The sequence below is a fragment of the Lissotriton vulgaris genome, unplaced genomic scaffold (genome assembly GCF_964263255.1).
Source record: "Lissotriton vulgaris unplaced genomic scaffold, aLisVul1.2 SCAFFOLD_304, whole genome shotgun sequence".
Taxonomy (NCBI): domain Eukaryota; kingdom Metazoa; phylum Chordata; class Amphibia; order Caudata; family Salamandridae; genus Lissotriton; species Lissotriton vulgaris.
In genome coordinates, this window is record NW_028251399.1 from 908,532 (window position 1) to 934,336 (window position 25,805).

Below are 25,805 nucleotides of genomic sequence, written 5' to 3' on the forward strand. Positions count from 1 at the left end.
AAGACTATCAAAAGTTGTTAAATCTATAAAAAAAATCCATCATGGAGACTCCACTCCAACATATGCAAACTAGGTTCCCCACACAGGCCCAAAAATCAGGGAAAAAAAATTTCCCCTGGCCTGAGGGGGGACCATTGGATGCTAACATCATAGAACATACAACGACACCAGTTCAGATTAGCTTTATTCGATTTTAGTTTAAAACCATAAAAGCAATACAATACATACGTGCATAGATATCACAACATTTCATTACAAGGTAAAAAAGCAACTATTAAAACAGGATTAAATCAATGTAATGAGTCAACTAATCAATGTTCGTGCATATTCAAGACTAGGTAAAAAACCTCTTATTAAAACAGGATTAAATCAATGTGACGAGTCAACTAATCAATGTTCGTGCATATTCAAGACTAATTAGAGGCTAGAGGGTTAATAGCACAGGGTACACAGGATCCCCTTCTCCAAGAATTATAGTTCATTGTCATTTGTCTTAGTAGCAGATTATGTTGGGAGCCGGGATAAAAATCATACAAGTCCCAAATGCAAATGGGGCCATCTCCTTCTTTGGGCTGGCAAGATCGTAGGTAGGGGACAATGTTCCTATTCTTAAATTTGATTAAAATCAAGTTCCCCGAGATGTCTTTGGGCAACGTACCTAGCCACCCCACCCTCCTGACAATCAGGATTCCACCATCTAGGTCAGGTGGCAACAGTCTGTTGTGCTTTAGCCAGAAAATGACTTTATTTAGCAGGTCCTGGTGTGTTTCGAGTTTGCCCCGGCTAAGTGCAGGGACCCCAGAGAGGACAGTCACGTATGGGGCGGCTTCGGGAGGTAGATTAATGCGATGCCTTCTTTCTAGAGCGACCCTGGGAGCTCTGTGAGGTACGAATGCGGGATTAAAAGTAACGTTAGAGCCAGTTGGAATAGGTGTAGTAAGAGGGGATTCTACAGTTTGGACTTTCCTGCGTGCAATGGACTTAGGCTTTTCGTGGTTGATGGGAGGATTAGGGCAAATAGGTATAGCAGTTTTTTCAGTTGGTAGATAGTTCATTTTAAGTGTTTTTTCAATGCCGGTCAGCCTGTCCCCTAGATCATTAATTTTTGTGACCAGAGGTGACATTGCAGATATTAACAATTGCTCAAACTGAGCCAATAAGGTCAATTGGAGGGGCGATACAGGGTCGTATGTTCTATTCACAGCCTTATCCGACACTAATATAGTTATGTTAGAGGGGGATGATGAAGGGCTGGTGCACGATTTGTGAGCGTTAGATTGATTCTCATTGTCATTATCTTTTTCTTCATCATGCTTCCTTTTACAGTTTAAACCCGGGGACAGTGTGTTGACTTGAGATTGGAATTTATTGGGAGATAGAGGTGCATCCCGTGGAGTGCAGTTTAGTTGGTCAGCGTCTCCACCCATTATAGGGGGGGTTGATGCGTCCGGGACATACTTTGTGCCACACAGGGCATTCAGCTCCTCCCAGATGGACATGGTTAATAGTATGAAGAACTCCAAAAGCGACAATAGGCAGTACAATGCGAGATAAATAAGGAGTTAAAGCGTCTCTATACCTCCTCCTTGGAAGGAGTCAAGTGTGGTGGCCCGTCCCGTCCTCCTCTGGCCTCTGAGGGCCACAGAGGGCCCACCCTTCGCCCTGGCTTAGCTCGGCGTCCCTCTCGCGTCCCGCGAGGGAGGTCTGTCGTGATTTTAAAGCGCCTCCTGGTGCTGCTGTTTGGTCACGTGGTTCGCAGGGCTGCTGGGGATTGTAGTGCCCTGCCCTGCACTCCATGCAGCGTCCAGCGCTTCCCTTGGTAGTAGTGAGAGAGGGCAGCGGGAGGCAGCCAGGCAACAATCCCAGCAAGTATCAGAGGGTCAGCAGTCCTCCCGGGCACCCCAGCGGCAAGGAAAGGCAAGACCCAAGATGCTCCCCCCTGCTCTGCAGGTCCGTCGGGATTTTAAAGCGCCTCCTGGCGCTGCTGTTTGGTCACGTGGTTCGCAGGGCTGCTGGGGATTGTTGTGCCCTGCCCTGCACTCCACGCAGCATCCAGCGCTTCCCTTGGTAGGAGTGGGAGCGGGCAGCGGGAGGCAGGCAGGCAACAATCCCAGTAAGTACCAGAGGGTCAGCAGTCCTCCCGGGCACCCCAGCGGCAACGAAAGGCAAGACCCAAGATGCTCCCCCCGCTCTGCAGGTCCGTCGGGATTTTAAAGCGCCTCCTGGCGCTGCTGTTTGATCACATGGTTCGCAGGGCTGCTGGGGATTGTAGTGCCCTGCCCTACACTCCACGCAGCATCCAGCGCTTCCCTTGGTAGTAGTGGGAGCGGGCAGCGGGAGGCAGGCAGGCAACAATCCCAGCAAGTACCAGAGGATCAGCAGTCCTCCCGGGCACCCCAGCGGCAACGAAAGGCAAGACCCAAGATGCTCCCCCCCCATACAACGACACAAATATGGACCAGACAAATGGGTGAGAAGAGGGCTTATCGAGAGGCCCTACCTGAACTATGAGGCCTCTTTGAGGTGGCTCTGGCCTACAAGACTAACCTGGGTCCATACCAAGGCATCAGCACTTCCCCACCATACACCGGCAGATTTGTGCTCTCACTGATGCTGACCATCCCAGCTGCCCCTGCGCAGTACACCAGTCTACCAGTCGAAGGGGGTGGGTGGGCCTCCCCCAAGGGAAACAAGCCAACAGACCCAGTGGGAGAGATCAGAGGACCAGACAGCCCCGGCTCAGTCCAGTGCCAGGCTCCCTCAGGGTTCGACTTCTCACCCATCGATCGTGACTCATCAGGTCCGAGCAGAACAAGGAGTTTCACGCTCCTGACTGCCCACAGGACTTCCTAAGATCAGAAAGGAAGTTTGTGGCCCACCTTGATGGAAATTTCACCAGTGGTGGGGAAGGCAGGGAACCGAGTACTCCAAATCGATTCCAAAAGCAGAGCTGCGGGCTATACTTTATAAGTTATGCACATCGTGTGAAGGAAGCATCAGAGAGTGAGGTTGAGCCCAAAACATTACCTAAGAGAACACCATGTAGCACTGAACGAAGGAGACAGCCATGGTGGGATTTAGAGGAGAGGTGTCAGTTAAGGATAGAAAAAGAGAGCTGTCACCTGGGAAGTCCAGCAGGAAGAGGGAACAACTCATCCTCCCCTGGAGGAAACCGGGGTTTGGCCCTGAGCCCCTCATGGGGTTGAGCCATGGGAATATTAAGAAAGAAGGCTCCTAACAGAAGCACACATACACCATGTGGCCATCAGCGCAAAAGAGGTGCCAGACAGGAAAAAGGTAGTCAGGATAGGCTAACTAGAACACAACTGAGACACAGGAGGAGCTACATGGCATCTTTACATGCATGTGGGGAGAGCGACGATGAGGACGCCCGCTGCTCCCCCCGAACATGAAGGTCAGGCAGACCAACCCATAGACAGATAGTGGCCAGAGAAGAGTGCAAGCCTTTGTGCAGGTTTCTGCCACCTACTGGCCTACTGGACAGGAAGTCAGAACCAGTATGATTATCCTTGATGGGAGGAGGGATCTTTCAAACCCAAGGAAATGACCGCTGTGGAGCACCCCATTGTACATGGAGAGGGGATATGAGATTGAACTACCTCCACATACAGGAATGTCTGAGATGATGGAAGCGCTACGTCGAGAGAAACTGACAGAGCCACCACGCTCAGAAAGGTGTATCTGGACCATCTACGTGCCGTGGGCACAGATGGACAAAGAAGGCCTCAGAGATAAACTGCCCCCATTGATGGACTGGGTAGGTAAATGGATCTCGTGTTTCGAGAAAAACACAGTAGGAATAAACTTAGCCCTGCTCAAGCACCTGGATTCCTTTGTGGGTGATTAGGTTGCTATATAAATCAATACACCACAACATAACATATCATAACATAACAACACTATATTGATGGTCAATAAGCAATGGGAACATGAGCCAAGTAAACTAGAAGGAAAAAGACAAGACCTCCGGATGGAGACCTCAGGTATAGCAGTATCAGTCAATCAGTATCATACTGTTTAACTATCTGCACAAAACACACTAAATTGGAGAAATGCATTATATGATGATACACAGTGATTTCCTGAGGTTTTCTATGGGAGGAGCGGGGGGCGGGGGGGGTTACAAGATTTCCTGCATTCAGGTTTGGCTGCAGAGTTATACAGAAATTCTGAAATAAAGTTACAGGGGTGCTGTCAAGCGTGCTTGGTAGGCAACTACAGTTCGATCCAAAACAAGTATTGTTGTTCTTGGTGAAGGGTTATGAGTTGAAAATAATTATATTCTTGAACTTGGACCTAGTTGCCAAAATGCAGAACATCACATGGATTCAATGCACATGGAGGTATCTTATGGGATAGTATGAAAGAGAGTCATGGGGAAAGAAAAGGTAATAGGAAACACCAATTTACTAAGGTCAGGAGTGTTCACAAAATACCTGAAAATAAGTTGAACATCGAGGGAACACATCAGTGTGCCTGGGCCAAGCAGGCGATGGTAGGTATAGGGAGTTGATGCCCTTTTGATTTAGTCCTCAATTGAAAAGACTGAAGTGTCATGCCCAAAGGGTGGAAGTGGATAGACCAGACCATTTTCATGGGGCTTCATTTCAATGTTGTTATGTTACCATTATTGCAAGATGGTGTTCTTATGACCAAATGCAATACAGTTTGTTATAAACAAGATTAGGGGAGCTTTGGAGAAGGAACAAGAAGTGAGAGAAAAGAGGGGGAAAAGAAAGAGGAGTACACCTGCACACGTAAATAGAAGCTGCCTTAAGATTTAGGATGTGCAATGTAGAGAAAAATATGATATGTAGCAGATTACATATTGTGTGTGGCAAAGAGCAGACAAAAGAGTAAACTTCTGAATGACGTCTAGAGAGAGACAACTTCTGGCAAATAAGCTGGTGAGGTCAAATATAGCTACAGAGCAGATAAGGTGAATAGGTAGGGCAAATGTCTGGTGACCAGGGACACCCACCTTAGCCCTGGTGGCCAGGGGCACCCACCTACATTTTAACGGCCGGGTGTAAACGCCCAAGATCTGACACCCAGAGGCGCCGCCTAAGGTCCGGCGGGCTAAGAACACCACCTAAGGTCTAGCAGCCAGGGCCACTCGCCTACGGTGTCGCACCAATATCTCACTTTCTAGCTGGGTTTACACTAAAAAAGGTCCCGTATATAAAAAGAGCATAATGCATATTAGCAAAGCACTCACCGATAAACCTAAATAGGCACTGTATATATATACCCAAGCATTATGCAGATTGTATAATAAGGGTTTACAATCTGTTTATTCTATTTCATTGGAACATTCCAATGTTCAGCAATAAAGTAATAAGTATCTTGCCACATATTTATGTGATGCTGACAGCATGGAGAGGAGTATATTACTGCTTATTCTTTGGAATTAGCTGCAAAGATAAAGGGCTTGATTCCATTTTGATGAGTTATTAGTAAAGTGGACATATAAAAGTATGTTAACAGTGTGATGATACGCTGGTTGGAGGGCTCGTCGTGTATCCTGGCTTGCAGAGGCGTTAAATTAATTAAACTTGTCAATAGTTTTCTATTGCAAGCTGATGAAGACTAAATACAAATTCATGTTAAATCAACCCCACACCCTTTTCAAGGGGTATATTTAAAAAAAAATTGATACTCGAGTTTTAAAACTGTTAAAGTACTTTTTTTAATAATTGAATTTTATAGCCATGTACATTTTGTAAGATAAAATAGTGATGCATTTCGATATTTTTTAATGAATGATAATTCTAGTTGCCTTAGATGGCTTTGTAAGTCTGTGAATTACTGTTTTACAGAATTAAACTTCCATTTCATTGACTGTCTGTGGCGCACAGCCCCTCGTGTCCAAACTGAACCACGAGAGCCCACCGCATCCTACATAAAGGTAATTAACTCGGTTCAGTGTAGCAAGAGTAGGGGGTCTTTTGTCAAAACAAGTCGCAAACTTTTAAAACAAACTTCGTTTCATTTTTTTTTTTTTTTTTGTGCAGATTCAAAACATTGAGAGAGCCCTGAGGAGAATCTGTAATCAATTACAGATTCGAAACGCGTCGGCAAAACGGCAGATAGATATCCCGAATAATTGCCCTCTTTGGGTTCAGCCATTTTCTGTTGGAATTAATTGTGAATTGTCTTCTGATTACTGCCGTAGACATTTCTTGAAAACCTTCTGGGTTAACAGTGGCTTGATTATCTCTCAAAAATTAATTATTTTTCTACACAGAGTTGATATATACTGTTCACATGAGAAGTTTGTTGATTATTGGTTGATACATTGTATATGTGATATTTGTTTAGTAGGTGTAAATATGTATAAATGTTTTTGTATTTTGTGTAAGTGTACATAAAGTGTTCTTCTTGCCCATGAAATTGATAAATTTCAACAAAAATTATGAGTAAAAGGGTTAAATAAAATTACCCATACAAACAAAGTGACGTGGACTTTTGTCCGTTGTCTCATAAGCTGTAAGCGAGACGAAATAAGTGGGAGGGCCAGCAAACTGTTCTGTGTACAATTCTAGTCGCCTGGGCAGATGTATTGCATTTTTCTAGGGGGGTTTTTGTAATGATTTTAACTAATCAGACAATAAAAACTTGAACTTGAACAGTGTGATGTTATTTGTTATGTTTTGTATATTTACTTCAGTTTTTTTATACAATACTCTTTACCAATTAATAAACAAATTAAATTAAATACATAAAAATTAAATATATTTTAATACAATTTCAAAACATGAATTCTTGGGAATGTAACACTACCTCATCTGATGTGTCGGGTAAATTGTAATGTTTTGGAACCACATCTCAGTCACAAAACATTTATACTTGTCATAAGGATTCACTGTTTGGTAGGTACGCCCTAAACATGCCCCTTCTGATAGTGATTTCCTACGATTACCCAAACCCATTCAGCGATTCAGTCTTTGTCGCAACTCCTGTGATTTATGAATCGCAGGTTTTGTGACAAGAAACTGAACTAGTACATCTGGCCGTAAGTGCCTACATGTGCACAGGGTTTTCTGTCCCACCACCGATATGACTGGGATTTGTTTTAGTAATTGTATTATAAATTGGAGTGGGATAGAGGCCCTTAGGCATTTTATACATGTCTAGTAAAATGAATGAATTAAGAAAAAAGTTATAAAGCATTGAAATACCCAAAAAGGGGCATCCTGGAACTTCACATGATTGACTAATTCTAGTTGAAATAAGTAACATGACGTGGGTGGGCTTTTAACAATTTCCAAAACGTAGTTAGAAAGTGTTCTGCACACACCATAAAAGGAAAACCGTTCCATGCATTGGCCATAACCAACGCAAGGAAATGACTGCCTTTTCTGAATTATTCATGATTAAAGCATATCAGTTTGCCTCCACCTTCTTCTGTTGTGCTCTTTCAATCAAATGTTTTTCTAGGTCGTGGGTGTCATCTTTGTTTTCTTCAAAAGATTGGGACCAAAACTGCAGTTTGATGAACTTAAACACAGAGACAGTTTTGTTAGTTAATTGTTGAACTGTGTCCAGGAGCAGAAGTTCCCTTTCTGGAGAATCTGACCCCATTCAGTCATATCCGATACTTTTAAATTCACTGCTAATCGATACTTCAGACATTCCGGGGAACCTGACGAGTCCCGTATTGGAGCATGCCCGCTGTAGTAAGACAGATTTGTTACAATGTGGTTCTGAGTCCATACTCGATATGCCGCCTGTAGCACTTTCAACCTGATTTTGAAAAAGTACTTCTGGTCTCCGAATTTATACATGAATTTTGCCCCTCCATTTCTCACTTCATTTAACAAGCCCTCCCATAGCTGCTTACTCCCAGACCCACCCTTTTCATTTAGAAATAATCTGGAGTTCTCTAATTGAAAATCTGGCAACGCTTTATCATACTTTCTCCTTAACTTTCGTCTTTCTATTCTTGAACCCTTAGATGCCTATATCAATTAATCTATTCTAGTGTGTAACTTTTGCAACCAGCTCTTCTTAAAATGAAGGGGGATCATATTAAAAAGAAAAGTAAAGTTTGGAAGGATTGACATCTTAATTAGGTTGGTCCTTCCCAGTATCGTCAATGGAAGATGGGACCCGCTAAGTAAAAGTCTATGTTTTTCTTTCTGTCAATGTTTTTTTTAAAACTTTATTTACCAATACCAACAATAACAATATGCAGGTACAAGTACACAAAGCAACACTTTGATGCAATATAAGAACTTAATAGAACGTACATTGGACACTTTACAACCATCTAAGTTGAATCTCAACTCCAGACTTTGACAAGACAACTGTTACTTTGTTGTGTAGTTACTGCCCACTGGGGGGAATCTAAGCAATCTCATTCTGATGTAACATTAGTTAACTCAACCAGCACCAGTGAATGTTTACGAACATTTAATTCTACCAATTTCTCCAGGGAGGGAACAACCTTTATAACCATGTAGTTCAGTTCTCTTTTTATCAACGTATGGCTCTCATTTATATTCAATACAATATCCTCTGTCTTGGAAGGATTGTCTTCATACCATGGTACTTTCCCAAATTCCATTCCCAGGGTATCTAAACCTTCCAGGGCAGAGATTAGATCGTGTGTATATATCATAACATCATCGGGATAAAGAAATACTTTTTAAAATCATGTACGATATGAAAAGGGGATAATCCCTTGTCCGACCTTATCTTCTCAGCAAAAGGTTCATTGAAATGCAGCGGGTAAAGGAGTGACCATTGTCTAGTGCCTCTTGTTATCCTAAAACGTGACGCAAGACAACCATTCAATTTATAATGTTCTAGCATGGTATACAAGTATTGCAGATTTACCGTATCAAAGGCCTTGGTAGTGTCAAGCTCAATAATCACAAGTGGTGCTTTACTCTCCGTAGCCAAATCAATTGTTCCTATTAGCTCGTGACTCAGGTGGTGCATATATCTGCCTCTCATAAACCCCTTTTGATCTTCTACAATCAGCCCTTCTATTACTCTACTTAGGCCCCAATTACGATGTGGGCTGAAATGGCTCCGACCGTCGAACGGAGCCCTTCAGCCCGCATAATAATCGGCTGGTCTGATTCCTTTCCGACCGACCCTTTTTGATGAGTGCGGTTGGAAGGGCGGCCGAAATGGATACCTGAATGGCATCCGACTGGCTCTTTACAGCCAAGAGATTACAATGGCAGATTCCCACTGCCTTTCCTTGCTGGCCTTTATGGCACAGAAAGGCATTGGGAATCTATTTTGCGGCCATGCAAGGCCTTCACATTGCAGCCAAGGGGGCACCCCCTGTTGATCCCTGCACCTGGTGGCAGGCACCTTGAGGATGAACTGCACCTCTGCTCTTTGCAATGAGAGCATGCATTCTGTTTGGAGTGCATGCTTTCATTGTAAAGAATAGGATTGCGACTGAACAGAGTTTGGTTGCATCCTACTTCCTCAGCTAGAACCGACAACAGGAGGTCGTACGGTTAAAGTTCTGAACTGATATCAGATGGACTCCGGCCTCTCCAACATCAGAATCAGCCCCCTAGTATTTTGACCAAAATATTGGTATAAAATCTGTAATCACAATTCAGGAGTCAGATTGACCTGTAAGACTTGCAAGACATTGGATCGTTCCCTGGCTTTAAAATGAATGTTATTACTTCTTTCTCCCAAAACTTTGGGATCAAGACTCCTTTCCAAATCTCTGCAAAAAGCTGCATCATTACCAGGGATTCAGCTTTTGATAAAATTCATTGAGGATCCCATCTGGCCCAGCCACCTTGCCTCTTTTACCTTTCTTAATCGCTTGGAGGACCTCGTCCTGGTCTATCGCTTCTTTAAGGATTTCTCCCTCTTCCACTGATAGCTCCCCATGGAGTGGTCATCTAACCATTTAATAACCTGTTCTTCTGATACATTTAAATCTTCCGTATCCAAATTTCCAAAGAAATCGACAAAGGCATGTTCCACTTCCTGGGTCCCTCTTAACCTATCTCCTGTTCTCTTGCACTTTACCTCAGTTATCTCATTTCTCATCACTTCTGTTTTAGTTTACCATGCCAGTAGTTTCCCCGCATTCCCACCCTACTCAAAATGCTCTATTTTACTAGCTTCCCAATGTGTTTGGCTCCTTTCATCCAAAGTGACACTAAGCTTAAACGTCCAATCTTGAATTTCTTTTCGCCATTTCTCACTGAACTCCTTCTCAACCATTTTTCTTCACACTTCTTTTCCCGTACCCCTATCTATTGCTCCAAGTCCTCAACCACATTTCTATACTGTGTATGCCTATGTGCAGAGAGACTAATCCGAATTCCCCTAATATTCACTTTAAATGTGTCCCAAACTATATATTTAGATGCTGATGAACTATTATTCTTGAAAAATTCTACTATTTTATTTCTTAAAGTATCCACTGAGACTGGATCATTTAATACGACCAACTTCTCACCTTATTTCCTGATTCTACTTTCACTTCCAAACCTACTGCCATATGATCTGAGGCTTCACACTTTGAACATATACTCTTAAAGATTGGTCCAACAAAAAATAATCAATCCTAGAATGGTGATTATACTTTTTATCATGGAATATATATCTCAGCTCTGTGCCATGTTCATTTCTCCAAATATAGCACATCCAGGGTGGCGGAGCTGCAGCGCACAATTACTGGCGCATCCCTGCCGATATGAAGGGATGCGCCAGAAATTGTAAATCTGCCCCATAGTATTTATGGAGTCCAAAGTCCACCTCTGTTTCATTTGTTATATTGTGTTTTTTTCATTCTTCAATTCCTCACTTATGTAGCTCCTATATTGTTTCTGCCTAGTACTGATTTCTGCTATTTATAATTTGGGAACGTTTATCAGTAGCATTTATATCATTCAGTTACTGATGTAAAACTTGTGGAATGAAGGACATCCCTTAAGACCAGTGATTGGTTCACAGGTCGGGGAGGAGAGGATAAGGCCCTTGAGGATAGAAGTCTGGTCCTCTAAAACGCTTGTAAAAAATGTAATGTTCCCACTGTTTTGTCCTTCCTCCTGTTAATGTGCAGGTTTCCTTTAAGACCTAGAGGATCTGTCTTGTAGCTACGCACATTGGCATGGGTGTGTATGCAAAAATACCAAAGGGAACACAAGTGTGAAATCCTTTTTTCCAGGTCCTGATTTTACTTTGTGATAGACGAGACCGGAAATTTTACTTAGGCAGGGAAGTTGGGACGTGTGTTTTATTGGAAAGTGAGAGCTACAAGGGTTCCAGAGTGATGTGAATGTTGTCTGATGGAATGTAACTGTGGATTGTCCTACACGCAATTATTTGAATGACTTTTAGACTAAATAACTTGATTAAGTGCTTTCAAATTATATTATATTCAAAATAGGGGAATGGAGCAAGTTTATACCAGTTACAGTTACAAATGTATTCAACAAACTTGTTTTCTGGGTAGTGTCGTGCTCCCTGCAAAGTGAATGGTCCATCATCTTTTTTTTCTGCTCTCAGAAGAAAAAGGTTGATGTTTTGATGTTTGTTGTATCTCTGTCGTAGAAAGGTTTTGTATTGGGCATTGTTAAATATTACTTGTTAGCCCTTTCTGTATTTGCCTGACTAACCTTCATTACTAAAGTAATTGGTTGCAATTCATTTTTAAAGGGGCTCATGTACAGCTTTCTTTCTGCTTCCTTAATTATGCCCCAATGGGTTCTTAACTTGGTCCTCGTGTTTTGATGTCCCTGCCCTTTAGGCCTAAGAAAGCTGACCTTCAAGACAGTATTTCTTGTTGCAATTACTTGTGTGTGCTATCTTGTTACCCTACAAATGAGGCATGTAGGGTAGTTTGGGAAATGAAGGGGTACTGCACAGTAGGGGCAGAAGCCGAGAGGGCAGTGCGCGACCAAAAGTGGCAGGAGCACAGAGAACAGTGTGGGTAGAAAATACCTGGTGCAAAAAAGGACAGTGTGTAGAGTGCGACAGTCCAAGGTTGAAGCTTTCAGGGTTTAACTGCGGCCTGATTTTCAGCAAGCAAAATCACTCTGCATCAGCGGCAGGTACTAGTGGAGAAACGTATTCTCCCCCAAAGAGGTTTTCTCACGAAACATTGTGAGATCAATGACAGATTTGCAGGCGAAACATCATCACATCACAAAGTCTAGCGACGTGAAAGGACCTATGAATTTTAGCCCTGTCTGTCTTCTGGCTGCACAAAAATGGGAGAGTGGCCCTATATTTTTGGAAAAGGACAAGGTCACTAATCAACAACAAATGTATCCTTTCCTCAAATCTTTTTGATCACTCTTATCATTCATACAAATTATTCACAAGGAATCCTTCTTAACAGTTGGCTCGTGGATAACTCACTACAAAACATTGATCCATGAGTTATGCAAAAGTGTCAAATTTATTACACAGTAGTTATTCTTTCAGATTTTTGCAGCATCTACAATGTAAAAATCTTTTTCAGTTAAAAGGAAAACTTTAATTCTTCTCACATATTAAAACAAATACCTAGTAGATCATTAGTTGTCAAAATATTGTTATTCCATATCGATCATTTTAGCAAAACACAACTTCATAAGACAATGAATTTATACTAATAATAATAAAAACAGATAAAATCACAAAACCTCATTAGCCCCCAGGACCATGTCTGCAAATGAGGAAGCTTGGCAGGTTGACAACTTGTTTGATGCAAGCAACAAGGGGGATTGATTTAAGACAGTGGGGGATCCCGGATTTGCTGTCAAATCAGAGAGAGCAACCAAATCATTGGGTTAATTTAGGAGCCAACTGTCTGGTATTGCTTTTTTTCGCCACTCTCAGAGAAGTTGGGAAACCCACAAAGAATGTGCGGGTCAAAAATGCCATGAAGGGGTAGGAGTGTGTGCTCCCTTCCAAGCTTGATACATGGAGGCCCATAGACCTGGGCAGATCAACCGAGGCACTGAAGATCCTTACAGCCTTATGTTTTACCTTTCTGAGTCTTAGCACTTCTGCCAGGCTTATTGGATGTCATTTTTTCACCTCAGAGGGGAGTCCAGCTCTCCTGTTACATCAGAATGGCACACCTCTCATGCATGTTTAACTTATACGGCTGTGTAAACATGCACTGGCTTAAATAGGACTCGACCAAGTGGGTTTTACATCCCACTCCTTCAGAACTGGGAAAGCCATGGCTTCTCCACAGCTGCAAATTTTCTCAAGTCCATGAAGTACTACTTCAATCCAAGCGTTTTTCCCTTTGACTTCTGGGACTTGTAGTTTCGTTTTATAATGGCATAAACAAGACCACAAGTCCCAGAATTCAAGGAAAAACAAGCAGTGGCATAGCCAATTGGTCTCGCCTAGTGTAGGTATCAAAGCAGGTATTATTGGTATCATTTTACTCGGGACACTAAGGAGAACGCTGTGGAGTAGGATATTTGTGCCGCCACGGTGATTCCTCACAAAAATATGTGGAAAATGTTTTCTTTTCAGCTAAATTTAAGGTTTGCAGGGGATTCTGGGTGGGAAACGTTGGGGGATCTACGCACACCATACCTCATTGGACTTCCCAGGGTGTCTAGTTTCAGAAATGTGTGGGTTTGGTAGGTTTCCCTAGATGGCTGCAAGCCCGGGGCCAAAATCCCAGGCACCCCCCCAAAACCAGGTAATTTTTTTATAGGTAGTTTTGGAGTCTCCACAGTACAATTTGGCCCATTTCATGTTGAAGCTACTATGCCTACCCACAAAAGTGAGGTACTATTTTTATCGGGAGACCTGGGGGAATGCTGGGTGGTAGGAAATTTGTGTCAGCCCGCTGAGCCCACAACTGTCCCCCACAGAAATGTGAGAGGTTTGCAGGGGGTTCTGGGTAGAGAATTGTTGGGGGACCCATGCAAGACATACCTTGCTGGACTCCCCTGGGTGTCTAATTTTCAGAAATCTGTGGGCTTGGTAGGTTTCCCTAGGTGGCCGCTGAGCCAGGGGCCAAAAACTCATAGGACCCCCCTTGCAAAACCAGGTTGTTTGTGATAGTGTCATATAGTTACTGCTTTTCTATATATTGTGTTAAGTTAGCATGAGTTTATTAAATGTTTAAACGCCATATTTTTCTTCGGCTTCAGTTTGCACACAACACATTATTGTTATTGTAGCTTTCAACCTGGATGAAAGATGTGATTTATTTGAGAATAATATGTTATTGCTCTGATATCAGTTGTGCTTGGTACACTTGGTACACTGTCTGCACACTGAGAGCTGAACCCTCTAAGAATAACCTAACACAAGGTTGCTGGGAGGCCTGATCCTCGCACCACATTAGACATAACACAAATAAAGTTGCTGCCAACATTGGGCTCTAAGCGGGTTTAAGATAGAGTTACTGAGAATGCAAAAACACACTTGATGGTGCTTCGCATGCAGAGAGCTGGTAGCTGATGATGTGATCTTCTCCTACTGACATTTAGAGGTATGGGCCCGCCCTGCTAAAACCCAAATGAGACATTTTTAGATATAATATAGTATGCTAAATAGGGTGTGCGAAATATAGGTGATACAGATTTCTATAGATTTTTGCATTATAATATGCTATCACCGTTCGCTTACTATGGATTAGTGACTATGCTGATAACTCTGATTTTTATAATATGTATTCAAGTAATATATAAGATACTGCGTTTGAGAACCTTGCATTGAAAAATAAATATTTCAAACTTGCACGTGTCTTCTTTTACTCCCCGTTGTGGTTTGAAATGATTATAGAGCGAAAGAGTGTTCATGTGTTCCACGATACCTGAGGTAACCTAAGTTCATGTTCTGGTTTGTCTAAGTCATTGGGAGTTTGTTATGACCAATGAGACACTGTAGCTAGTTCGGTAAGGGGATTTTGGATACTAAGGTGGGTTTTGGGTCACCCTAATTCACCAAGGTTCTAGATCTCTGTGCACAGTTCTGTGGGAGAACGGAAACCCTGCTACATGGCGCCCATACGTTGTTGGCCTTATATCATGACACTCGAGTAGTATATCATTCAAACTTTAACTCCTTCATTCCCGTTTCCGGAAAACGGTGGTGTTGGAAAAACCTACCTATTTTTGAAATAGGTCTTTTCAAGCTTGAATCCATATAAAACGGTTTCCTTGAATTACTACCCAGTTGTGCTACAAAGTAATCTTTGTTTTTTCACGTTCCTGTGCAATCATGGCAAAAGCCGTGGACATCCCGCTGCATAGTCGCATTGCAGTGCGTGATCATTTGCGGACTTATGATGTACCTGCTGAAGGCTTGGCTGTGGTTCTGGTGGTGAGTGCGGAACATGCTTACCCGTACGAACTGTTTTATTCGTGGGTGATGTTCCACTCATACACTGCTTCACCTGTACCTGCTGAATATGCTCCGTACAGAGCACAGGAAGTACCTATTGATGTTTGGCAGCATGGAGTTTGGTTTGGTGGCGCCCTACCCCACTCTTTATACCCCTCCGAGATTAGGTCCTTTGTCCATTCCGGGCACAAATTGGCCCGCTTTGGCTGGATTTACTCCTCACCCTAATCACGCCACTTGTAACTTGGCTGACCTTAGGCGACTTCATGTATTCGCCATTGCCGTGATTAGAGCCCTTGTGCATTACACAAGTCATAATGTTCATGGGGCAGCTCCTAGAGGTGCGGCCCTTCCGGCAGGGCAGGCTGGTTTGAAAATCAGTCCTGTCATGGTGAATTCCGTTATGGGCAATAAGCCCCTGGATAAGGATGATTTTCCTTTTTGGCTTGCCGAGAAATTTGACTAGCTAGAAGCGGTATTTCCGAATACGACTCCTGGTGAAAAACACCGGATTCTAACGCTGAGTTTGCCGAAAGATTCGGCCCCTGAACTTGTTGACTGTGAGTCCTGGGGTAAGACTTTTGCGGCTGTCTATTCGAGGTGCTTTGGCTCCCCGTCTGTGTCCAATCTGTCTACGGTCCTTAAACATGTTCAAGATGATCACGGGCCGGAATCGGCTGTTGAGTTGGGTATGCGCCTATGTGGCTCCTTTGATGTGGTTTGTGATCTGATCCTTGCGAATGTCAAGGGGGATGCAGTGAACTTTCAGGTGGCTAACGCTTGAGCGCTGGTTCCCAATGCCGAGAAACCCTGACAGTTAGCGTGGATAATTGTGGCGGCTTATAAAACCGTAGGTCGCAATAGTAAGGGTAATAAGCGTTTTTCTACTAAGGAGAAGAGGCAGCCCCAGGGACAAGCTTCGGAAACTGATGTTCAACCCAAGTCCAAGAAACAAAATTGTCCTAAAAAACACAATCAGGGTAAGCAACAGCAACAAACACAGGTTTCGCGCCCTGCGTCTCCGTTGCCTGCGCAGTCGGAACGAGTTTATGATTTGCGCGACCGCGCGATGATTAAATCACCTGAACGTTTTCAGGCTTCTGACCAACGCTCTCCTCGTTCCTTTCAGGACTCATCGGCTCTGTCATCCGGTGGTGGAGGGGGCGGCAGGGGCCGGGGTGGACAGCAAGGACGTGGTCAGCCCCGCCCGCACAACGGTGCAGACAAGCAGCAGGGCTCAACGCCTCAGAGACCGCAGTTTGCCAAGAAGAAAGTCGCAGCCTTAACGGCGCATCGATATGCCCCAGATTGTGAGAACGCGGCTTCGGAATCTGCCTTGGACTCTGACCTTGCTGGACAGCGCGGCGGAGATTACCATAGTGAGAGAGGCCCTCCGTCCACTACTGAAGGTGAGAGCGACTGACACTTATGTTGTGATTGAAACAGCTGGTACAAGAGTTGCTCCCCCTGATAGACTTTTTGAAATTGTCCTGTTAATTGAAGGTGACATACAGCGTACCATAAAAGGGGTATTTTGGGAAAATCTTTCGTCTACGTATGACATTTTGCTTTCGGAGGCAGACTGGCCCCCACCTTTTGTGCTCGCAGCTCCGAGAGGGGAGGAGGTAATCCTCCCCAGTTTCGCGAACACTGTTTCGAGAGTGGAAGCGCTGCACTTTGCAGAAGAGTGGGCTCTGGCGCTTGCACCGGCTGTGTACCGCAATCAGTGTGGCTGGGATAAATTGTCCCCAAGCCACGAGATTCCTATACGGTCTCAGCCGCAGCCTCAACCTCAATATCCCATACGACGTGAAGCCAAAGCTTCGGTCGCAGCGATCCTTGAACAATTGGAATATCAAGGTGTAATTGAAACATGTGTGTCACCGATGAATAACCCCCTTTTTACTGTAAACAAGCCGGACGGCTCTTACCGTATGGTTTTGGATTACCGGCATTTAAACTCACATTGCCGTAACTGTGCAGTACAGAATACTCACGGCTCTGCCCTTGTAAATAGTCTTGAGCGTAAGCGGTTCAAAACCACGCTTGACATTTCCAATGGTTTTTATGCCCATTCATTGGACAGTCTAAGTTCCCAATGAACTTCTTTCACATGCAGCGGTGTCCAAAAAATGTTTCGGAGTCTCCCAATGGGCTATAAGAATAGTCCTGGAGTGTTTTCCACCCGCATTGTCTCTCTGTTGGAGAGGGTCGACCCAGATGCTTGTTCCTATGTGGATGATATCTATCTCACAGACGACGAACTTTGGGAGCATCTGTGTCGAGTGAACAGTATTATTTGTAACTTTGCAGACATGGGTTACAAATTTAACTTTGCAAAATCGCACATTGCAGAGTACACAGTGTTGTTTCTAGGCTATGAACTAACCAATGAAGGAAAAGGCTTGGCTCCTCACTTCCTGGAGAAATGCGCACAGTTGCGCTCTCCGACAACACTGAAAAAATTACAGTCTTTACTGGGCTTTTTGAATTTCGGAAGAACATACATTCCGGAATATGCCCAGCGTATCAAGCCTTTGTATGCTTTGATACATCCATCTTTTTCCAAATCATGCTGGCTGACTGAGCATTCAGCTATTCTGCAGGCTTTGCAAGCTGATTTTCTCGCTTCTGAATATTTACAGACTCGTGATAACCAGACCAACTTGGTGATAAGAATTGTCCCTGGGACGGTGGGTTTCACGTACCTAACTTTTAATGAAGGAGATACAGTACCTATGGCTTACAAGTCGCACTTGTACACTTCGGCTGAAATGCGGTATTCCACTGTGGAGAAAGTTTTGACGGCTGTGCAGATGGCAATTCTCAAGGAACGTGCCCTGTCACAGGGAAAACGCATGTTGGTTGTTACCCCGTGTCCTGCCTTGGAGGCAGTTACGAAAGCCAGTGTACCAAATTCTAAAGCTTTGCACCCTCGGTGGATTCAATGGGCTGCATCCTTGTCATCCCAGGATGTCACGTTTATTTTTGACGCCACTTTACGGTCGCAGGAGTACTTGCAGTATGAATTTGTTCATCCTGCTCCTTTAGCAATGCGGCCGTTGGAGGATTTCCATTGCATCATTTACACTGATGGTTCGGCGCAGGTTGCCCATGGCTCTAAACATGCCTACGTTTCCGCTTGCGCCATTGTGGTCGGTGCCATGGTGAACGATGAGTTCAAGTCCAGTGTCGTGCACACGCAGATGCTTGGGGACTGCACCGCGCAATTGGCAGAGCTTCGTGCTCTGATGCTTGCATTGGAGTACGCAGATCCTAGTGTGACGACTTTGATCGTAAGGGACTCTTACTACTGTGTCCAGTCTTAAAATGAAAACTTTTTCTTTTGGATTCAGAATGAATTTCGTGATTCCAAAGGTAGCACAATAAAACATAAAATGATCTGGGTCCGAGTGGCGGAACTCAAAAAAAAGTGTCCACTCGTGTTTGTGATTCATACTCTTGGCCATCAGCGCGTGGGAGTCCACGCTGTCGGTAATTCGCTTGCTGATGAAGCAGCGAAGTCAGCAGTATCTAAATACTTAGTTGCAGCAGTCACGAGGTCCAAAAGTAAGATAGATGATGACGTCTTGGCGGCTGTTGTTGCCACTGAGAAGGGAGGTAAATATCCTGCGGGGTTCCCTTCGAAGTACACATACCACTTAAGTCCCGATAAGGTTCCTTATGTGAAAATTCCTGAAGTTGGGGGAAGTTTAATTCCCAACTCGGATCGCAGAGCTTCTTTGATTACAGCGGCTCATGAAGGTGTGGCGTCTGCGCATGCGGGCGTCTCGGCCACTGTAACTCAGCTACAACAGAGGTTCTGGTGGCGGGGACTGTACAAACAGACGCGCGATTATGTCCTTCAATGTGACATTTGCCAGCAGATTAAGCCTTCAACTGCTGCGCGTCCGCCTCAGACACAGTTGTACATTTCTAATAAACCACTGGGGTGCGTTTATTTAGAGCACTGCGGTCCTTTTTCTTCTGATACTGCATATAAGTACATCTTAGTAGCAGTTGATTCATGCACACGCTTTGTGTGGGTATGGCCCCATCGGAGCGCTGATTCACGGACTGTCATTAAGGATTTGCGAGTCTTTGTAGGGATTTTTGCCTGTGGTACCTTCCATTCGGATCAGGGTCTGGCTTTCGCCTCTAAGGCGTATAAGGATGATATGGTTTCGTTGGGGGTCCAAGTCAAGTTTTCGTCTCCGTACAGACCCGAGGGAAACAGTGTAATGGAACGAATGAACCGTGACTTAAAGCAATCTTTGACAGCTCGAGTTATAGGCACTGGCAGAAACTGGTTACCCCACCTCAATGGCATGCAGCGTGCGCCTAATAACCTCCCTAGAAGGTCTCTGGGTGGGCGGACCCCATACGAAATGCTCTTTGATATCAAGATGTACGTCCCTGACCTCGACGGTCTAGACTGCAAGGCCCAGGCCGCGGCCTTTGACGTAGATGAACATTGCAATGTTTTACAGGATCTACAAAAGACCAGAGACAGTCTAGCAAAGGAACATTTGCCCTCCATGTCGGATGATGCGTTGCAGATCCCGGTAGTTGGCTGGCTACCCCAAGTTGGAGAAATGGTTCGAGAGAAGATCGATAACAAGAAAGAGTTTAGTCCCTCATATCGTGCCCCGGTTCGAGTTCTTGGAGTGAAGGGCACGAGAACAGTCATATTACCACCACTTCCAGGTCGTAAGGAAAACAGATTTATCTCAATTGACAATGTCAAGACACACAGGGTGGCCGATTCTTCATAGCATGACACCGGCTGTATCCTGTCCTTCCATGGTGAGGCATTCTGTGCTGGCTATTACTTCTGGTGCAGAACCGGAGGTGTCCCTCGAGATGCCTGCTATTTCCAGTCCTTTATTAAATACTATTCCTGTTACTAACATTGATGAGCTGAACTACACCTATCCTGCTGATTTATCAATGCCAGATTTGCAGACTCGTTTGGCCGACCAGTCCAGATTCTCTTTTGACTCTGTTTCGGAACTTTCAAAGAAACCCTCAACTATTGCAAAATATGCCACTTTATTTAAAAAACATTTTTTAATTCCCCCTTGGACATACATTTGGTTGATTCTGTTTTCATTTTACCTTTTTATGTCAATTGGTTTTGTGTTTTATTTTTTCCGCCTGATTGATGGCCACTATGTCAAAGAAAGAACAGGAATTCGGTACCTTAATGGAACATTGGCCCCTCTTTCCTCTTCACATTCAGCACACAGACTGAAACGAGACTTGAATACAGTCAACATTACTGCTTGGCCTGTCCTTGATGGGATTGTGTGGGATGAGGTTAGATTTCAGATACATGGGCCCACTGAAGTGATTAATGTTCCGAATGTGCTTAGAGTAAACATGGGGGATGTGATTAAACAAAATATACGTTCTGATGATTGGGATATGCAGGCCGTAGAAGCATTATTCTCTGATTTGAAATATTATGCAGCTTTTGATGCTGAGGATTTATATTTGGATTCTGTTAATTATGGTGATTTGTTTTGCTTCCAACATTATGGTAATCATTTTCTGCTTAAGACGAATTCCAGGAGGGTTGCTGTGAATTATACACAGTGGGAACACTGACCAGCTCCATTAGGAGGCAGCTACAGTACATTTCTGAAAAAATACACTTATTTTACAGACTTTAATCAATCAAATCCTGAGTCGTTTTTTTTCAGAATGTCACAAAAGCCCATGTCCAAAGTTAGACTTACCGATACAAAATTGCTGTATTCGAAGTCCTTTCTAGACAAATTAACTGTAGATGGCTACGAGTTCTGGAATGGAACAATTGACCTTAAATCGGTTTCGGGTACCAAAGATTGGCAGGTACAAGGCACTGAGGCTTTGCACCGTGCATGTCTCATCCCGAATCACATGTTGTTTCTAAATTCTACTATTTCCCAAACAACATGCTTTGGATTGGCTACTTCTAAAAAATTAAATACACCAATTATCCCCGAATTGGAAGAATATTCAGGTTGGGGTAATTTTACTGAATTGTCTATTTGTGAGTTACAAACTCTATTACACAATTCATCCTTTAATGTATCCAGTTTGGATCCGAAGGGTTGGCTGATGTGGCAAAGAAGTGCTGATTCTTGCCAACGTCGTTTTCTGGGTTTGGCTGAAGGGTTCACACAAGTCAGACCTGATCCCCGTTTTGAAACTGATTATACTGTCACCACTTACTCTGTGGGGAAACTGTGTCAGAATTGGTTACAACATTCCACTTTAGCTGCAGTTAAACTCAGTTGACTCATAATGTGGATTTAAATGATTTTATAAAAGGCCCGGCTAAGGGTAGGTCTAAACGGTGGATTTATGCAGTTTACAATGAAATTTGGAAATTTTCGCAAATTGAGGCTGCTAAGCGCCTAAGTGCGATTGATCAAGCAAATTTGGAAAAAGTGCTTGCAGTTGTCGATAACAGTATTAACATGCTTTCTTCCCGAATTTACACGTTGAACAATATTGTCTCTTCTGTAGTTGACATTGTGAATGATGAGGTGTCTGTATTGTACCATGGACAAAATCAATTGCGTTCTGTGATGCAGTTTGCATGGACACTACCGACTCTTAAGGCGGGTCGCGTGCCCTGGAGTTACATGAACATGTCATCTCTATTTGCCCCCTTGAATTTGACTGACAAGCAGCGCATGCTTTCCATGCGAGATGCATCATTTTCTATGTTACACATTGAAAAGTTAGAATCTTTGCCCTTTTCTGTAGCTGAGGCAGCTGCTGCTACATGGCTTATCCATGGTGTTATTACGTTGCCATTTGCTTTGTACAAATTTACTAATTGTATGCGGTATATTGCAATAGGGCGATATGAACCACTAGGCAGTGCTTTCCTCCATGAGGCATGGTCTTTACCACTTTGTGAGACAAAACAAGGACCCCCTGATTCAGTTAAATTTCCTGGGTCAGGGCAAATTGCATATGTGAGTAAAAACCCAGGCAAATTATGCGGAACAACTAACACATATGGAGTGGATAATCCACAAAAAGAATTACATACCACTACTAATTGTACATATCAAAATTACATATTTAATACACATTTGAATCACATTCAATAAAAAATTGATACATTATTTCATACACAATGATAAAAAAGCATTATAACATATGCATAGCTACAATCATAAGGATAATCATTAAAAATTCGTTAGATGGTTTACGCGTTTCGACACTGTAAAAGTGCCTTCCTCAGGACTGTACCATCGTGCTGTAAAAAACATTTTAAAAAAGATTCTTATTATGGTGTATTTCTATGTACAATTTAGATAGTGTTATAACTATACATCATGTGCTAGTTGTTATCTTCATAGCTAGATAATACCGCTTATACATATCTTATAGTGTTTGCAATACACAACTTTTCCACAGTTGATACATATATCCTAGATATCACATTACACATGGATTTCAATTTTGTAGATACACCACATTATATATGGCTAAGAAACTGGTGATAAATTGATTTGTCCATTACCTCATTTTACATGGATGGCGTCTTTTTCCCAGTGTTAACACAGTATTTTGAGTTATACAACCGTTTTTAAAATTTTCCAGTCATTCTTACTACATGTATAGGTAGTCTAATCCAACCAGAATAAAAAAGGAAAAGAGAGAGAAAAAAAAGAGAGAGAGAGAGAAGGAGGGGATATAGAAGTCACAGAAAGATACAAGTACTTTGTTTTGCACTTCCATATGGGACTAATATATTGGCTATTGGCTTATTACATTATTTAGTGTTTAGGGGATCTTTTTATAGTTTTAATCTTATCAGATGAGCGTCCTAGGTGTTAGGGATATATCATATATGCTTACCGGTTGAGCAGACAGAAATGAACTAAAGATCACTTGGATTGGTATGAGAAACGGGATATGCCGAATCTGCAAAGTTGAAACAGTGTACACTAATTATATCATGATTTCCCTAGAAAGGTAGCATCCATCACTTATGCATATATACATAGCATTCTCTTGATTTTTTATCTTAGCAGTGGGGTATATATACCGTCAATTAACAGATATATTTTTTGAGAGAAGTACACGGTTGGTTTATTTATTCACTGCATATTCATAATTATAGACTGTATTTCCGCTGTTATTTTAGAGTAGTTTTTATCTTAATCCATAGTTGTGATTTACTCACCCTAGATCCCTAATTGCACTTTGTATATGTCTACCCTTATAAATATAGGGTGTTTCTTACCGTAATGGTGGGCAGGTCTTTAATTATTGTTGATGGCAGGTAACTGGTCAAGTAGGGTTCAGAGTACATACGGTCAAAGACCTATCAAGAAGAGCAGATAATATTTACCTTTCTGAGTGCATACTGAGGTTTCATTATTGTTGAAGGGAATTTACTCAATTTACCTAAGTAGTATTTTCAGGTAGGCGACCTGCTACCAGTCTCTTTTAGTAATATGCTTCCATTGTTCTACCGGTATACTGAACCTACAGTTAAAACGGGAGGAACGTACACAGGATTTTATACCAAACTGTTTATCACACTGATCACTTAGAGTGCGTTTTGTAGGCGGCTGCCTTATATTTACCTCATATGTTCTTGAGGACCGCCTAGCTAGAGCAACCTCTCTGTGGCTGTACGGCTCGGTATTTGTAATGCTGACACAGGGATAATATCACGTTGTGAGGCAGCTGAAAAAATTGATACGAACAATACTAGCATCACCATTATGGTTCATCCGTACACATTTAAATGAGAGCGCTAAGCGTTAGAATAGCGGTTTTGCACGTTTATACCTGTAATTCTGTATTGCTTGGCGGACCGGTTAGGGCGGCGTTTAGGCGATTCCTTTGTTCGTATAAGCGTTACGCTACAGGGATTAAAGCGAACACCGCTACCATTAGATTATCAGTAGCCGGTTTAGATTTAAAAGAGCACTAAACATTTAAATTACGCTAGTACGAATATGTACCTGTAAAACTGTATCCCTCGGCAGACCAGCTCAGGCGGCGCTACGGCGTTTCTGTTGTTTAGACAAGCAATTAGCAACACTCATTCCCATTGGTTTATTTATTTAGAGTGCCTAATTGGTTCAACTATGTTTTCCATGCCCTTTAAAGCGACAGGCACTACCTTGTCCCTAGTTGCATATTATGTAGGTCGAACCACACATCTACCTATTACGTGTAGCCCTTCATTCGTGATGTATTCACAATGCATTCTATGTAGGCTCCATTTCTGATAGAACAGGTGAATAATAAACATTGAATATGATATATTTATGATGACTCTTATAGTTGAAGCGAAAAAGTTTTGTTCCTACGGGATATTGTATTAAGAGTAGGGCTGCCTTAACACTAATTCGGTGATGGCAGAATGAGTTGTATCCTACCAGATATTTAATTACGTTAGGTTAAGTCTACCTACAAGCACTTAAATAATTGTTGGCATACGTAATGCTTTATTATACACAGAAGAAGGGCAAGGAAGTTACCGTGATTAAAGAGCATGTTACAAGCTGGTCATGCAGAGGAGGTTTATTTGTGTCAGAAATAGGGAGGTGTAGATATAGATGGGTCAAATAATTATCTATCAAAATTTAGAAAACATGGATATTCATTTTAAAGGATGGCATTAATCCATGGCAGATCGTTATTCAACCCCTGGGTGAATGTATTAAATGTGAAGATCCAGTACACTTCTCTTTTCTTTCTGATTTTATCTCCACCCTTGTTATTGGCTATATGGATCTTCTCTAAAATCCGCCATCGAATTTGGGATGGAGAGTGATGGAACACTGAAAAATGAGAAGCTAGTGGTGCAGTTAGTCTTTTTGTTTTGATTGCCGATCTGTGTTCCTTAAGGCGCAATTTCATGGTCCTCGCGGTTTCTCCAACATAACCTAAGTTACATGGACATAATAGCAAGTATACAACATTGGTTGTATTACACGTCCATAACTCCTTTGCTTGTATCTGTGTCTGATTAAATATAAATGTTTCACCTGGGATTATACCATCACAGGATTGGCATGTGCCACATCTGGAGGTGCCTTTAATAGCTTTGTCTCCATTGAGTGACTTTTGTATAAAGGGGACAGAATTAGCATTGCCATTAAACCGGGATCTAACCACCAGGTCTTTCAGATTTTTGTTGCGTCGGTGCGCAAACATGGGTTTAGGCAATTTTGTTTGAGATGGTTCAATATTTAGTAAATGCCAGTTAGAGTTGATGATCTGTCTGACTGTGGCATTTAGAGGGGAATGTTTTGTTACACAGACCAACTTTTGTTCTTTCTTCTGTTTGTTTGAATTGAACAGAGCATCACGATCGTAGTATCTAGCTCGCTTATATGCCTCACGTATCAAACGGTTCGGATACCCGCGAGCACAAAACTTTTCCTTCATTTTTATGGCCTGATCATCATAGTCTTTGATATTTGTGCAGTTTCGCCGCATGATCTTTACCATAC

The 25,805-nt window shown here is 42.8% G+C and overlaps 1 protein-coding gene across 4 annotated transcripts in view; it reads right to left on the bottom strand.

Moving 5' to 3' along the window:
• LOC147662923 (uncharacterized) overlaps positions 1–25,805 on the bottom strand; it is a 397,679-nt gene that overhangs the window by 43,075 nt on the left and 328,799 nt on the right. The window contains exon 6 of one of the 4 annotated variants that reach the window (XR_015305467.1): positions 23,576–23,656. The exons of the other annotated variants lie outside the window; for them this stretch is intronic. The gene's annotated coding sequence lies outside the window, so the exon portion shown is untranslated. The remainder of the gene's footprint in view (positions 1–23,575; positions 23,657–25,805) is intronic. 4 annotated transcript variants of the gene reach the window in all.